Here is a 14,175-nt window from a genome sequence, read left to right on the forward strand (position 1 = left end):
TTCGTAGTACGGTTTTCTATTGTCTGTCTTGTAAGGGCATATTCCGTGCGTTTATAAATAGTGCTGCTTGTCCCAGTTCAGAGGTTTTTTTTTAAATGAAGATTTTATTTTAATGTAATTATCTAACAGGTCTATTTTAATTATTGATTTAGTAAGAGATTAGGGATCAATTTTTTTTAAGGTGTAAGCTTCTTTCCAGAGTGGAAAAATTGAAAAAAAAAATTGCACAATACAAACTGAATCCATTTACCCATGTGTAAATTTAGTGGATCTGTAATTAAAATGTAATTAAGATATACCCTATGTGTAAATTTTCATTGTTTAAATTGTATTTTTGAATTTATAAAATGCATTCAATGTCCAAAATTTATTTAGAAACTTAAATTGTGTACACTACATAAACTTGCAATTAAGATACATCTTTTCTCTATTCAAACAAAATTGACTAAAAGAAAGCCATAATGTAAAATAGTGATATTACTTAAAATGTTTTAATGATATAATTTTCTATATATAAAGTTTTATTTAATCACATATAATATATCATATTTAAAAAACTTTAATCAAGTCATGCACTGAAAAATTTGAAAAAAATTATTTAAATCATTTACTAAAATATTTGTTATACAACTTTCTCATATTCAAATGTGAAATATAAGTTTTTTTAATTTTAGTTATTTATTTGTCTATAAAGTTGATATAAAATTATGATATTTGGGAAACCTAAATATTTGATTTATGGTTGAGACTGAGAATAAAACATGTATTTCATTTTTTTAATGTTTTTTTTTTTATAATTTTAATCCATTTTTAATTATAACGTTATGATATTTTATAAAGAAACGTAAATATTTGATTTATAGTTGAAAATGTGAATAAAATATATATTTCATTTTTTTAATGTTCTTTTTAATTTTAATTAATTTATTATAATGGTAGATATTTTATTTCCCTATAAAATTAATATAAGATTATATTATAATATAACATAGGACAATTTTATAAGATTATATTATAATATAACATAGGACATGTAAATATTTAGGATTAAAAATAAAAATAAAACATTTTTTTCATTTTTTTTAATATAACTAATATTTTTTTTTAAACACACGTGTCAACTCAACTAAAAGTTAAACATTTCTGTGAGAATAGACTGGACTCAATAAACCCTAGTTAGATGTTTTGAAACGCAATCAAAATTTTCCACGAAAGCATTTAGGATTGAATAAAATTCAGGATGAAGTGGGGAGTTCTAGATTCTCGAATGTTGTTTATGGCTTATGCTACCTCGTACATTAACTGACTATTACTTTGTCTTTCAACAAGAACTCCCCATTAGGTTGTAATTTTTATCACAGATGCAATCCGTTGACAACTACCTCAGATCTGTGTAGCTCATTTAGCAGTATGACTAGCATATCCACTTCGAATTCCTTGTTTTCTGATTGCTGAAGGCGAGAAAGCATATTATTAAGGCATTGTTTACCATGATAACTATTTTGTCCATGTGAAATTTTTGTGGTAATCTCGTGAAAAATCAGAAAATTTAATTTTAAGAGTATTTAAATTAATTTTGATGGTGGAAATAAATTCAATATTATTAAATTTTTAGATACTCAAATTCTTAAAACTTGAAGACTGTGATTTAGATTTCCAACAAATTTTATATTTATTTTTTATCTTATTAAAATTTCCATTATTTTCCTACCCAAATTGTGGCCAGGTTACTGCTTTCCTTAACCTTCTTTGAAATTGTTACACTACTCTGAATTGGTCAATCCTCAAGGTTGCGCTTCTCTCTTTCACTATTTACTGAAAATTACACTACTCTGAATTGGTCAATTTATTTACTGAAAATTCCGTGGATGCCATAAATTAAAAATATGATCTGAGCATTTAGTAATATTAATAATTATGATCATGGAATACTGTAGAATGGCCAACTGTCGAGGCTGTCGAGGAATACTGTAGGCTGGCCAACGATGTGTGCGTTAATGGTCCGTCGCGTATAAATGCTCTCTCACTTAAAGGTATTAGACAAAAATAATAAAACCGTCAGTAGAATAACGACGCATTCGATGTCAATATCCCAACTAATGAAAATTCGGTACAGATAATATAGCTCAATCATCGAGAAGATAAAATCCCATATAATGAATGCGAGGCTTCTGAATTTGTCAATTAGAATATCTATAAACAATTAATTTGCAGTGTGGCTTGCGAAATGGTTCTCAACAATACCAGCTCATATCCACCAACCCCAATTATAAGTTATCTTATCGGGCTTTTGTCTGCGTTGATTAAATCAACATGCAAGTCTCCGCTCAAGTACGCATTCTATAAATAGCTTCGCTCTAAAGGGTATGTCATACGAATAATCGAATTCCATTTTGCAAATCCTTCCTCGTTTGGGAATGTCATGAAGACAGCTACAGTTAGAATTCTGATTACTTCACTTGCATGTTTTCCTGTATTTGCCTGTGTATCTTCGGATGCAGGTGGAGGACTCTCACTGAACTTCTATGACAAGATTTGCCCCGCAGTTTATAAGACAGTAGAAAATGTTGTTGGACAGTATATCTCCAAAGCCCCAACTCTGGCAGCTCCTCTTCTCAGAATGCACTTTCATGACTGCTTCGTCAGAGTAAGTATTTTAAGTTTTCACCTGCGTTATTGACGTCCTGTATATTGTTGGAATTTTCTGATAAATTCCATAACAGACAGACAAAAATCGCACTCTGTTTTTACACAGAAAAACAGAAAAATTCGCTTGCTGGAAACGGTGTTTCAGCAACACAGTTTTTTTTTCAGTTGCTGAAACAGGTGTTTCAGCAACGCTGATCGTCGTGTTTCAGCAACGTAAACTTTTGACGTCAAGTAATTTTTGAGTTACGAGGTGTTTCAGCAACGGTGACGGTGTAACAGCAACAGGAAAAATTTAACTTGTATTTATCAAAATAAACTAACTGTTACAGATTTGTCTTCCTCATACAGAGGGAATTTCAAAATTTCTATTGCTGAACATCTACTTCAGAAATTCACTAAGGAACGATTCTGTTCCACACAGATGAACATAAAAACAAATTACATTCAAATTTCTGCACTGCTGTGCATTTCACTGTTCTGAAATTATTCTTCTTCCTCTTCACGCTGTTGCGTGCTTTCTTCTGCTCTGTGTGATTCTTCAGCTGCTGCTGCTGCTTCTAACGCTTTTCAATCCCTGCATTGCTGTGCAAAAAGGGCTTCATTCATGTGAGATCATGCTGCTGCACATTCTTTCTTAAAAACACAGAAATTACATTTGAGCGCTGCTGCGCTACATTACGGAGTTAATAACACTGCTGTGGCTCTACACATATATATAGTGCAGGAGGCGGTCATAACTTATCCATCAACCGCCTCAACTTGCTGACAGAGACTCTGTTGCAATCTGCCGCTCATAATGAACAGATCTGATCTTTTGACATTCTACTGTGCTGCTTGAGTCGGTTATGTGGAAACCCAAGACTAATAAATGCTGCGGCTGGCTCGAGGCTGGTACTTTCCTTCTCAGCCATGCTTCCTCTTTAATGTTGTTTGGTGAGCAGTTATGACGCAGAGCCCAGATCTGATCTTCTTCCTCCTTTGGGAACACAAACAGGCAAAGGGTGAAAGGACACTTATGGCGGTGACGTGAATAAGCCGACTCTTTCATAAGTCCTCTATTGCGGCTCGCTGCTGCTGCACGGCAGTTGGAATTAATATTCCAACACTCCCCCTTAATTTCAACTGCTCGGCATTCTGTCGTACCCAAACATTTCCTCTCATAGAGGAATTCACCAACTGCTTCTGATGCAGTTCCACAACCAATTAAAATTGTCTTCCTCTTAATAGAGGGATTTACCTGAGACTGTGCTTAAGAGCACCTTCCTCATAACAGAGGGATTCACCATAACAATGTGCTAAAAAGCATCATCCTCTTGATAGAGGGATTTCAACATGCCTGCTTCAGAGGCACTTCAATCTGTCCAAATTGACACTACTGTGTCTGCCTGATATTTTACACTGCTGTTGTGTAAAACTTTCAATATATTTATGCTGCTGCATATTCCATTACAAAACTTTATCTCAGCAATTCTATCTCAGCACTGCTGTTTCAGCACTCTGTCTCAGCATTGTTGTTTCAGCACTGTTGTTTCAGCACTCTCTCTATCACTGCACTGTTGTGCATAAAATAACTTCTCAAATTGCTCTTGCGCTGCTGCGCATTCCTTTCACATTCAACAACAAAAAATTTCATGCTGCTGCATTTTGTTATTTGCATTGCTGTGTAAAAACACATTTCTTCATTCTCTCTTAGTTCTGGTTTCATTTTCTTCGCACTACTGTGCTTCTCCTTCTTGCCATCACCGTGTTTTGCGCTGCATTCTCCACACAACAAAAAAAAATTAACACGGGGTGTTGCCTTTTCTTTTTACACCCTTGCTTCACACAATCTTCATCTTCATTTTTTTATTTTTATAATGCACTACTGTGCAGTTCCTTTCATTTCTCTGCTGTCACACATTATCATTCACCCATGTTCATTAAAAATCTGCTGTGCCTGTTTTTCTTTATGCATTTCTTTGCATGCTGCATTGCATATGAAGAAAAAAAACATTACATTTTTTACTGCTGTGTATTGTACTCACTCTGCTGTGAGCATGTTCTCTCACATTACATAGAAGGAAACTACCTTCCATTGCTATGCATTTCAATGCATGTGCTCCATAACAAAAATTTCCAAACTGTTGTTTTATGTTCTGTCTTCCCACTGCTGTGAGGGTCTTCTTGCTTTGCATATTTTTCTTATCTCGCTGCTGCTCTTTACATTTCAGCGCTGCCATCTTTTCTTGTTTATGCATTTCTGTGCATATTGCATAAACACAAAGCAAAAACATTGCTGATTTCATCACTGCTGCATATTACCTTTTAGAGGGATTAACAAAAATTTCATTTGCAACTGCTACGCTGCAATACATCCTCCATCAACAAATCACTGTTAATACAATTCAGCAAACAAAAATTACAAGCTCCCCTTTAATGTGTGCTTGTCTTCTTTTAGCAGACTCTTCTCAAAACAAATTTAGATCCACTGGGGAGTTCAAGGGGTTTTCAGATTGCCTTTCCTTCCTTCTCCATACTTGTGTAACTTTCTTCTTTTGCATGGGTCTAGCTTGCATAGGAGCCCATGTCAAGTTACAGTCACGTGCCATATGCCCAATGTTATGACACTTGAAGCATTCAACTTTATTCATGAATAAGAATTCATGATTTCTTCTTGTGAAATTATTTCTTGGAGATTGTCGGGGACTACAACATCTATCTCCATGAAATGCTCTACAGTGTTTTGCCATATGACCAAAGTTTGAACAAGCATAACAATAACCAAAAAATGAACTTTGGTACCTGGGAGATGGAGGTTTCCTTGATGTACTTCTGAAGCCTTGCTGCCTTGAGATCCTTTGATGATAACCATTGCCTTTTGCCTCTTTGACATCAGCTACATTTCTTCTTGGAGCTGGTTTTATGCTTGGAGCAGGATTTCTTCTATTGCTGCCTTCATTTTTCTCCTTGCCTTTGCTGGAACTAGGAGCATCACCATCTCTTTCTGGCTTCTTCACATCTCCTTTGCTTAAGGCATCCTCATACTTGTTTGAGGGTTCACCTACATACCCAAGTCCTGATTTATCATATGGAGATCTGTGATAGCTGAGCATATCATCCAAGGCTTGAGAGCTCTTCATGATCTTGTTCATCCCTTCAACCTTCTTCCTGAGGAGGACAATCTCTTCTTCTAACTTTTCACATTCATTATTTTTCTTTGCTAGCTGTCCCTCAATATCTTCCTTGCTACGAGTAGCTTCAGCTGCTACTATTTTAAAGGAGATAATATCAGACTTCATTTTGGAGATTTCTGCTTGACTGCTCTCCATTTTCTTTTCAGCTCCTTTTGCCTGCTTCCTTGCTTCATTCAGCTGATTTGTCATGGATATGACTTCTTCATGATGTTTCCTCTTGCTTTCATCAAGTTCCTTCTTAAGCTTGGCAAGCTCTTCATCCCTTTCTTTTACTTGAAGCTTGATGAGGTCAAGCTTTTCATTCTCAGCTTCTATGATGGGTTCTTCTTGACTCATTGTCATGGTCAGTGCTCCCTTTGCATGAAGGTCATGCAGTCTGTCCCATATATCCTTTGCTGATGTATATTTTCCAAGATTCTTCTTCACTGAATCAGGGAGACCATCCAAGATAGTCTTTGCTGCTTGTGCATCATACTCCATGGATTCTTTATCCATCTTGTTGTCATCAATCACTGACTCCCAGACTTCAATCCCTTCAAACATTAGGAAAGCCCTCATCTTTATTTCCCATACATCAAAGTTTCCATCAAACTTTGGAACTTCAAATAGAATGTATTCTAATGGATTGTCTTCTAGTTTAGTAGAAGGGGGAGACACGTTTTTAACAGCCCTGGAGGCTTTCTTCTTTGACCTTGCCATTCTTATCTAGGCTTTAAAATCTCTGACTGTGTTTTTAAAATCACTGACTGTTTCTTCAACAGCAACACAGAAAATTAATCTGAGAAATACCTGGATCCTTTCTTAGCTGAGTCTTCACACTGCTGGAGAAGTTGCTGCTGCAAGAAATCTTCCTTCAGCTTCTTTGACACTTCAAAGAGCCTGGACTAGCTCTGATACCATGTTGGAATTTTCTGATAAATTCCATAACAGACAGACAAAAATCGCACTCTGTTTTTACACAGAAAAACAGAAAAATTCGCTTGCTGGAAACGGTGTTTCAGCAACACAGTTTTTTTTTCAGTTGCTGAAACAGGTGTTTCAGCAACACTGATCGTCGTGTTTCAGCAATGTAAACTTTTGACGTCAAGTAATTTTTGAGTTACGAGGTGTTTCAGCAACGGTGACGGTGTAACAGCAACATGAAAAATTTAACTTGTATTTATCAAAATAAACTAACTGTTACAGATTTGTCTTCCTCATACAGAGGGAATTTCAAAACTTCTATTGCTGAACATCTACTTTAGAAATTCACTAAGGAACGATTCTGTTCCACACAGATGAACATAAAAACAAATTACATTCAAATTTCTGCACTGCTGTGCATTTCACTGTTTTGAAATTATTCTTCTTCCTCTTCACGCTGTTGCGTGCTTTCTTCTGCTCTGTGTGATTCTTCAGCCGCTGCTGCTGCTTCTAACGCTTTTCAATCCCTGCACTGCTGTGCAAAAAGGGCTTCATTCATGTGAGCTCATGCTGCTGCACATTCTTTCTTAAAAACACAGAAATTACATTTGAGCGCTGCTGCGCTACATTACGGAGTTAATAACACTGCTGTGGCTCTACACATATATATAGTGCAGGAGGCGGTCATAACTTATCCATCAACCGCCTCAACTTGCTGACAGAGACTCTGTTGCAATCTGTCGCTCATAATGAACAGATCTGATCTTTTGACATTCTACTGTGCTGCTTGAGTCGGTTATGCGGAAACCCAAGACTAATAAATGCTGCGGCTGGCTCGAGGCTGGTACTTTCCTTCTCAGCCATGCTTCCTCTTTAATGCTGTTTGGTGAGCAGTTATGACGCAGAGCCCAGATCTGATCTTCTTCCTCCTTTGGGAACACAAACAGGCAAAGGGTGAAAGGACACTTATGGCGGTGACGTGAATAAGCCGACTCTTTCATAAGTCCTCTATTGCGGCTCGCTGCTGCTGCACGGCAGTTGGAATTAATATTCCAACATATATTTAATTACCAATAATGGTGCATTGAACAAGAATAGTATTTAAATCATTTTTTGGATCAATAAATTGATATGTTCAACTGCCTGAAGGGTTGCGATGGATCGGTGCTCTTGAATTCAACAAATTCAACGAAAGCGGAAAAGGATGCGATTCCGAATGTGAGTCTGAGAAGATTCCAAGTCATTCCAAGTCATTGACGCAGCCAAAGCTGCAGTGGAGAGGTTATGCCCGGGAGTGGTGTCATGCGCTGATATTCTTGCACTCGTCGCACGAGATGCCGTCCATATGGTAACACTCATGTTCAGTCATAACGCATGCTTTACGTTTCCTTTCCTGTTCAATCATCAGTTTTGCTCGTCAGTCTCTAAGATGATATTTAATTCGTGCAAATAACAGTTGGGTGGACCATTCTGGAACGTTCCAACGGGACGCAGAGATGGAGTGGTGTCTATCCAGAATGAAGCTCGCACTAAACTTCCTCCACCATTCGCGAATTTCAAACAACTCACATCAATATTTGCCAGCAATGGTCTTGATGTTAAGGACCTTGTTGTGTTATCAGGTAATTAATTCAGCATTCTCTTCTCATTTGTTATTTTGGGACTCACTTATTAAAAATATGGCATCGTAATCTCATGACTTATGTATAACAACAGGCGCCCACACAATAGGGACGTCCCACTGCAGCTCCTTTAGCAGCAGGCTTTACAATTTCACAGGAAAAGGGGATACAGATCCATCCCTGGACAAATATTACGTTGCTCAACTGAAGATAAAATGCAAGCCTGGAGACAGTAAGACCATAGTAGAGATGGATCCAGGAAGCTTTCGAACACTTGACACACATTATTACATGAATGTAAAGAAGAATAGAGGTCTCTTTCAGTCCGATGCTGCGCTGCTAACAAACAGCGAGGCAAAAGCATATGTCAACACGGAATTGCAGGGCCCGTCGTTCTTCTCAGATTTTGCAACGTCGGTGGAAAAGATGGGCACAATCGGTGTGCTAACGGGCACTGCAGGGCAAATCCGAAGACACTGCGCTTTTATAAACTAACTTGGCCTTGACCTTCATTCTCTTTGCATTGATGTTCGTCATGATGTGAGAATAATAAGCCCAACCCCTGCATTTGTTACTCTCTTTGAGTAATAATCTGAACGTTTCAGGCTCAGGTGTAAGGTGCTTCTCAAATTTAATCGCTGCTTTGTTGAAACTTGAAGCAATAAATTTGTATTATCTATTTCCTCCTTACATCACTAGTCAAGTCAATGCAAACTAATCTGGGTTGTTTATCACAATTAATAATTTATTAATGTATTCTTTAACTACTACTACTTTCTTGCACCTGACATGTAATATTCTAAGAAGTAAATTTACAAAATTATATATATATTAATTCCTTTTTTTCCATTGTAACACGTGATATTGAAATTTAATTTTCAAAATAAAAACTACGCTCCTAAATCACACCATGGAAGATGGAACTAAACAATGTGCATAATATATAATATACAAAGTGGGTTTATCATAAAAATCTCTGTGGGATGATTTTGAAAGTGGAGCGAAATTGCTCCACTGTAGGCATTTGCTCCATTGTAATCATTTTTGAATATCAACGATTCGAATGTACACCAAGACCTAGCTGTTCGACGTATTGCAAACTTACAATACATACCAATGACTTTACTTGCAACTACTAAACGATGCCCTTGATTGATCAGGTTAAGAAAATGCAGAGCTAGCCGATTGGATTGAACAAAGCTTACTCCTGCACGACTATCACTTCCTGATTGAAAATCTACAATTCTCTTTCTGCAATCTTCTTTAAAAGAGTAATTTATAGCTTTTTCATTTTTTTAACTTATGTGTTATAATTAGATAACTTGAATTCCACCTTCGCCAGCGTTTCCATATTATACCTTAGCTGAAGGAAATCATTTGTTAGACTAGAAATTGAAAACTAAAAAAGGAAAAGAATTTGAAAAGAACGCGAAAAAGAGTTATAATTAGATAACTTGAATTCCACCTTCGCCAGCGTTTCCATATTATACCTTAGCTGAAGCAAATCATTTGTTAGACTAGAAATTGAAAACTAAAAAAGGAAAAGAATTTGAAAAGAACGCGAAAAAGAGTTGTGTGGTTCATTACTCCCTCGTCCCTTGTAACCTCGTTTCTCGCATTGTGAGACATAAACCATTAGGTAAAGAAAATAATTTGTTAGATAGAAAGTGGGAAAAAATTATGTATAAAATTGAGAAAGTTAGAATTTTTTTTCAAAGGAATAATTTGATTCATGTTTTTCATATCGGATTTTTTTTTATTGGCTATTTTTATATATGAAATTATTTATATATTTAAATAAAAATTAGTAGCTTTGTTATTAAATTCGCACCCATAGCAACAAAGATAAGTGAGATTACAATACCAATTTTTGATACTAGCCCATATTCACATGGACCAAACCCATTACATTGAGACACATCAATTTAATAAAATTACAAAACCACAAAAAGATTGAAAAGACACTATAAGAAGTAATTCTATGCATGCACATTAATCATTTTGAATTATATGTTTGTTGAGGTTGATGTCCCTCTTGCCCAATCTTGTCCTTTAGGGGCATCTTTGCTAAGTTTGAGGTCCATTATTAAATCCTGGGGTGCTTCCACTTCATCTTCAAGTTGTGACATCTGATGTTGTAGGGCCATACTTTTATCAGTTTGTTCTACTTTTGAATGATACAATTCACAAAATTTGACCCGCAAGTCAGTCAATCCTTTGTAAATCTTCATGAGTAGACAAGCAGTGAGAACATGAGCTTCGTCTTGAGGAAGTCTCATAGATGGCATCATCATTCATCATGATATGCAAACATATACTATGAGAGCTAGATACTCCATGGGAAAGTGGAACATACCTCCCTAAGGAGATGACACAAAGGATAATGTTTTCCCAAATTAGAAGAGGAGGCAAAATTTCGAAGATGAATTTCCATTTGGGGGTATCCTAGTCATATAATGGATTGTGTTGGTCCAATAGGTTTCTTTGGAAATCACGAGAACAAAAGATAATTGACTAAAATCTAGAAACCATATATGGAGATACTCCCTCTAAACCAAATGCTTCTTCAAAAGACTAGAGAGAATACCAAAGCATTATTGGACCTCTAAAAGACCTACAGGAAATTCTAAAAAAGTAGAATTAATACTCAAAGCATTGAAGTAAGAGCCTACCGATTCCCTTGGAGCCAAATCCTTCCTCAAAACACTAGAGAAAGAGGGACCAAAAAACTGATGGAGAGAACCCTCACAGAGTCACAGTCGATTCTAAAATTCCGGAATTAAAACTCAAAGCATCGGAATAGGAGCCTACCTCAAAGGAGTTTCCATGTGAACCTTGTCTAGCGTTGATTACCAAATTAGAAACTGGAAGACCATAATTAACTTTGTAAAAAAGAGACTGATTCAATCCGAGACTAATCATGGAGGAAAAACTAGGCATTACCTGAGTAGTTTGAGAACCAGAGAGTCCCTTTCTCTAAATTTCCCACAAATAGGGGTGTCGAGCCGGAATATGCCCTATCCAAAGGATAAGAGAATGAAATCTAAGACAAGAATATTCACTAAGTCTCCTTCGAAGTGAACTCCTCGACGCCTCATTAAAATTTAGGGAAAAACCCATATCCAAATAAATGGTCCTCAAAGGTGGCAAATCGATCCAAAAACCAATCCAGTCACAAATGATGCAAGAGCCAGATGGGAGTCTAATTTATCACTAATTTCCCTACTCAACCACATGGTTCTCATATTCTACCATTAAATTTCCAAGTGCTTCTTCCAAAGAAAACCGTCGTGATCTTGAGCAGAGGTTGTTTCCAAGATCTGGTTAGATAGATGTAGTAATAACAAGCATGAGAGTATGAGGGAGCATCAAATGCATGGAGGTGGGTCTCGTGTGATACCATGTCAAGGGGAGTCCATATATGCTCATGTATCCAAAACATTAAACCTTTGAGGAGCCTAATAGGGGAATAAAGGGTGGTGCAAAGAAGAAGATGGGGAAAGGAGAGGGGATATGGAGAAAGATGGAAATGAGGGAATAGGAGGGGATGGGGAAAAGATAGGGTGTAAGGAGGGTAAGGGAGTTTTAGGAATAATAATTCAAAAAGAATAAAATCATAAAAGGGATATTCCAAGGGGAGGACCAAAAGCTAATATTCATGAAGCCTTAGGGAATAGGGTAGAAACAACCTAAGTCATCGATTTATAGCTTGGTACCTTTGTTAAAGCACTTTATTTTCATGTGAATCAACATCCATGTTATTAATTCTAAGGATATGATATAATTATTCAGAATGGAAGGGTTCTACAATCCTCTAATTCATTGGAGCACCTATCCAAGGGAATTATCCTTTGGGCTACTTTCCTTAATGAGATAATGAATTGTAATTGTGAGTCCTCGAGTATAATAATGTCTTTGATTCTTTTGTATTTGGAAATGCATAAACCTTGAAGAAGGTAATACATCCCAGCCTGATTGTTTGTTTTTCTTTCCCAGGGCCCATGCAAATTTGATTTCTATTATTCCCTCAGGATTGAGTAATATCCCTCCCCATCCTGCCACACCTATATGAATTTTTCTATATTAGCTTTTTTAATTTTCATTATTATATATGGATTATTTTATGTATTTATTATTATTATATTTATTATATTTTTTCCAAAATTTTAAATAAAATTTTATTTAAATTATTAAAAACATTATAGTAAAATAATGCATAAAAAAAATAAATAACTAATGAATATAAAGAATATGTATTAAAATAAAATTTAATCTTTGAAATAATTAAAGATGCACACCACACAAAAGTTATTAGTAGATTACATTTCAAAATGAAAATAGATCACAGATATATAGTGTTTATGAGATCCAATAGATTATAAACTAGTAGATTGTTTGTTAGTTCAGCATAATAACTACAACTATCATATTATTATCTATATAAAACAACACACACACACACACACACATACAATGAAAACATATATATATCCAACCAACATAGAAATTCTTAGTATGTCCATGTATCCTCTCATAGCTCAACTTTACTTTAAGGGCCAACCCCTCCTTTAACATCACCTATAGGCTAAGTTTGAGCATATTAAGATAATTCTAGAAAAGTGTTGTGTTGCACCATGTTGTAAGTCAAGATGGATATGGATGTCAATGTTTATTTGATGGTGTATGCTAGGTAGGGGGTGCGGCATTCACCAAAGAGGATGAAGCCATGGAAAGGGTGATCTAGGAGGATGAAGACCTGGAAATAGGTTATGCCTAGTATTTCCTTCATATTTTGTAGACCCATGACCCATCCCCTCAAGTTCGCCAATTTTGAGTAGTTCACATGGTGAACTACCATAAATGTTGTCGATATTTTTTAAGGAAATACATAGGGAACTCCATATTATTGGATGGAGGTTTAGTGAGTACCATAAACCTATTATGCATCCAGTGGTTTATAAGTGGTTGGTAGGTTTGTCAATCTATAGAAATACAACTCTCTATAACTAATAATATAAGTTAATTGAGCTTAAGGATTTGCAATGGGAAATACAATTGTGTCTAGGGAGTAGGAGTGATAGTTGTGAGGGAAGGGATGTGTGGTATGTCTTTTTGTAACTATTTTAGCTTTGATTTTTCTCCAAAATTCATATTCCATATTAATTGTATTATGACTTAATAAGAGAAAATTAAAATTATATTCATTTTTTTCATTTAAACAAATTATAGATTTAATGAAAAAATAAATTCCATTTATAGTTATCTGAAATTAATTGAAAGTTATATTGCAAGAGTTTGGCATAAACTTACTACCACCACATTTATTTAATAAATGTGGTTGGTATACAACTATAGGCATATATCAATCAATCACATCGACAACCACATTGGTAAATGTGGTTGAAATTTTCCAACAAACTTTAATACACATTATTATTAGTATCTACTTAAAAGTTAGATTTATTATTATAATAATTACTTATATATATATATATTATAAAATTTAAATTTTTTAATTATTATTTACTATTAATAAATGTAAATTTTATTATTATTATTATTATTATTTACTACTTAAAAATTAGATTTATAATAATAATAATAATAATAAATATTGTTGTTTAATTATTATAAATTTAATTAATATCATTTAAATAATAATAATAATAATAATAATAATTATTATTATTATTATTATTATTATTATTATTGAGAAGAAGTTAAAATTAGATATATTATTGTTATTTCAATTAAATTTATTAACAATAATAATAATAATAAATAAATTTAATAATAAAATTTAAATATGAAATGTATTTTTTTATAAT

The 14,175-nt window shown here is 34.9% G+C and overlaps 1 pseudogene; it reads left to right on the plus strand.

The window, feature by feature from the left end:
• Positions 1-2,422: 2,422 nt before the first annotated feature.
• Positions 2,423-8,842, plus strand: LOC149252704 (peroxidase 27-like; annotated as a pseudogene).
• The last annotated feature ends 5,333 nt before the right edge of the window (positions 8,843-14,175 follow it).

The sequence above is a fragment of the Pinus tabuliformis genome, chromosome 7 (assembly GCF_031772625.1).
Source record: "Pinus tabuliformis cultivar Carrire ecotype Pingquan chromosome 7, CPIR1, whole genome shotgun sequence".
In the NCBI taxonomy this organism is placed as follows: domain Eukaryota; kingdom Viridiplantae; phylum Streptophyta; class Pinopsida; order Pinales; family Pinaceae; genus Pinus; species Pinus tabuliformis.